Source organism: Nycticebus coucang, chromosome 7, assembly GCF_027406575.1.
Source record: "Nycticebus coucang isolate mNycCou1 chromosome 7, mNycCou1.pri, whole genome shotgun sequence".
NCBI lineage: Eukaryota > Metazoa > Chordata > Mammalia > Primates > Lorisidae > Nycticebus > Nycticebus coucang.
The window spans coordinates 92,252,778-92,256,239 of record NC_069786.1 but is presented as its reverse complement, the minus strand read 5'-3'; the positions used below and the strand labels follow the sequence as shown (position 1 = coordinate 92,256,239).

Below are 3,462 nucleotides of genomic sequence, written 5' to 3'. Positions count from 1 at the left end.
ATTTCTTTTTTCTTTCATTTTTTTTTTATTACATTTGGACCTTTAAGAAACATATACCATCAGATATGCCACTATTCAGTAAAAATCTATTCTAGTTTTTGGGAAGCACACGTGTCACAAATTATCTTGCTTCTAGTCTTTAAGTCTGAGGGTTTATTAAAAAGGTAGGCTCTGATCTATGGGATCCTAACCCTTGAGGTTTTGAATGTTTAGATTATTGTAAAACAATTTCAAGTGGATGAACTTAATTCCCAGCTGTTTTTCTTCTGGAATAGGCTAATCATTTTGAAGTTATCTATTCTATTACAAGAATATTCAATTCATGGAGCTTTGTAATCTATTCTGTTTTTGGAAGGCCTGGTAAAAAAGTAATTATTTTTTCTGTACAATAAGGATGAATTCACCAGACCATACCCAATATTACTTATAACAAAAGCAGCAGATAATGTGTATGTGCTGTTCCACTTTAATGAGTGCTCTTAAGTTAGTAACTAACTATGGAGACTATCCCTGGATCAATATGATACAAGGGTAGTAGCTGTACACTACATTCAACTCCTTAACTCAGATACTTGACAGTGATTAAAAGTAGAAAAGGGTAAGCAAACTGACAAATACTCGTACATGATTATGTTTTCAAGAAGGTACCCTTGTAGAAGTAAACAAGAGCGGGGACTTTCAGGAAGCTGTTGATGGGGATTGGGAAGGTTTAAAGCTATGGCTTTGGTAAGCACCCAAGTGAGCTGTAGGAAGGCATTTGTAAGAGTAGATTCTGCAGCATCAAAGGATAATTTTCTAAAAGAGGTGGGTGTTTTCTCAATTAACCTAAATTCTGAGGCTTTCAGCAGTTGAATGTTAGAAACAAGATCCAAAGAAAAAAGCCATCATCACGATGCTTAAGAAAGGTGACTGCCATTAGGCTCATGATGCTAAATGGTCCAAAAGCCTTCGGTGGTGTAATACGGACAATAAAAAAATTAATACACAAACCTATGACACCATTAAAACCAAAAAACATTTTTTCATTTAAAAAAGTATTTAGAACACATAAAACAAGGCAGCATCTATTCCTTTTTCTCATCTTCTGGTATGGGACCTGCTGGCGGCTCCTCACTGCGGCCCTGCGGCTCTCTGAGCCCGTGTTGCTCTCACTGGTTCCTTCCTCGGCCGTGCCGTCGACCCCCTCCTGCCCTCTCTCCTTGTCGTCAGGAGTCGATGTGCCTTCTTCACCATTCTGCTGGCTCTCTGTCGTTTCTTCAAGGTGTGTCTCCTCTGTGAGACATTGGAATGTTCTCGTCGTCTTTCTTTTCCTTGGCTTTGCTCGCCGCTTGCTCCTCCTCCGGGCCGACGCTGCTCTGACCGAGCTCGGCCTGTTCGGAGGCCTCCTCCTCCCTCTCCTCCTGCGGGCCTGCTCCTCTGCCTGCGCGATCTTGACGGCCATCTTCTCCATATCCACTTCTACCTTCAGACTGCACAACCTTTTAAGTTCATTGTTAAATGAATCTGTGCTTTCCAGAAATTTCCTCTTCCTTTATTTCTTTTCTTTTTTTTTGCACAGTTTTTGGCCGGGGATGGGTTTGAGCCCGCCACCTCCGGCACATGGGACCGGTGCTCTACCCCTTTGAGCCACAGGTGCCGCCCACCTATTTGAAGAAGTTCAGCTTCTAGTTTTTGCTGATGAACCATTAAAGATTAGACCTGTCGTTTGAGGACCTGCATCCTGGCTGTTGTGACAACTGACCGAACGTCCGGCACCACAGTCTCACTAAGGATTTCACTGAAGAGGCGGTGGTTTCTCTGGATACGGGCAGTGGCTGTATGCTTCACTGAAAAGCCATCATCATCATCACATCATCATCATCTGGATCTTCAGCAGGCTGAATGCTCATGTAAGCTTCTCCTTTCTCCAGGCGAGACTGTCTCTGTCGACTTTCTTCCTCTAAAGCAGCTTCTGCACGACTTTTTGCATTTATGTAAGCAAGGTACGCGGGGGAATTACGATAGGCCTCCATAGATTCATTGTACTCTATCTTTTCTGCTTCATATTCGTTTAAATATTCTTGTTTCTCTTCATCAGTGAGATCTCGCCACATGCCACCAATAATCCTGCCAATCTCCCACAACTTGAGGTCAGGGTTAGAAGCCTTTACTTGGTCCCAGACCTTTCTGCTGTACCTCATGTAGGGCATCAGCAGCTTATCTGGTAGCTTTGGGGGTTTGGGAATCGTAATACCAGAGGACGCCGGGTTCCCTCTCAGCCTGTAGTTGTTGTAGGCGAGGTGACTGTATGGATTGTATCCCACAAACCCTGGTGTGCTGGGGTGGGAGGTGGGACGTACGATGGTCTTTTTGACATTTTGGAAGATTAAGTTCTCAGTTCCTTAAGAATGAATCTGAGACGCCGCGGGCAGGAAAAGCGCCCGCAGCTCCGGCTCTGCTTCCCTTTTCAGTGTGGAAACTTTTATCTCATGCTTACTGTGTAAATAAAAAACTCAACACAAGACAAGGTGGTGTCTCACAATATCATGGATTGAAGTGTGTCTACTTCTCTCATTTTCTTTCCATAAAAGAACTCCATCCCTTGGCTGGTTTTTTAGTGACACATTTCCCTTGAACAGTGGTTCTCAATCTTCCTAATGCTGCGTTGTATTTTCATTGTAACAAAAGGGTCGACCCACAGGTTGAGAACCTCTGCCCTAGAGAATAATATAATCAATACTTTGAAATGTGCCATGCAGCTTAAAAATAAAACTCGAAAAAGTTGAAGAATGCTGTGTGATCCTTTTAGATCACATTTCTCGCTATAGCCATCAAGAGGTGGTCTCTGTTTTAAATTTTGGGTTTCCTATCTCATGCATTTCTTTATAAAACTTTAAATAAATAGTGTGCTGGTTACTCAACAATTGCCTCTCAACTTAGCACGCATTTTTCGCGCTCTGTTGTATGATGCTGGGGCTGAGACTCTACAAACTGCATTTCTGCTTTGCCAGCTGTTCCCCGATTAGTGTTTGCCAGTGGAGACACTAGAGAGACTAGAATTTGGAGCAAGAAGAAGGGACTTGGTTCCTGTTTGCTCCCCATTTTTAGTTTGTTCCTGCCCCTGTTTGTTACTCTTAGTTTGGCAACTCTTTTAAACCCTTGCAGCAACAGTTCCTTCCATTAGCAGTGGCTGAGTCCAGTTTGCAGTTTTTGCACTTTTAGAACCAGCCTCATTCTTGCCTCCTCAAAGAGTAGGCACCAGCTTTCAACGCCCCTCACCCTAGGGTCTGCAGCCAACTCCACGGGGTCCTCCTTGTTTGCAGACAATGGCCGCAGTCAATTAGTCCCTCTTTTCTCAGGTCTGATTTTTAGCTTTGTTCCCACAGCCCTAGTAGATGAAGCTGCTTCCTGCATTGACTGTCCTGTGACTCCAAGTGTTCCCTGTCTGCTTTTAATTACTTAGTTTTAACTAGATATAAAGTT

At 43.3% G+C, this 3,462-nt stretch overlaps 1 pseudogene; it reads right to left on the bottom strand.

Annotated features, from left to right (window-relative positions):
* Positions 1–1,064: 1,064 nt before the first annotated feature.
* Positions 1,065–2,356, bottom strand: LOC128590592 (SWI/SNF-related matrix-associated actin-dependent regulator of chromatin subfamily E member 1-like; annotated as a pseudogene).
* Positions 2,357–3,462: the final 1,106 nt, after the last annotated feature.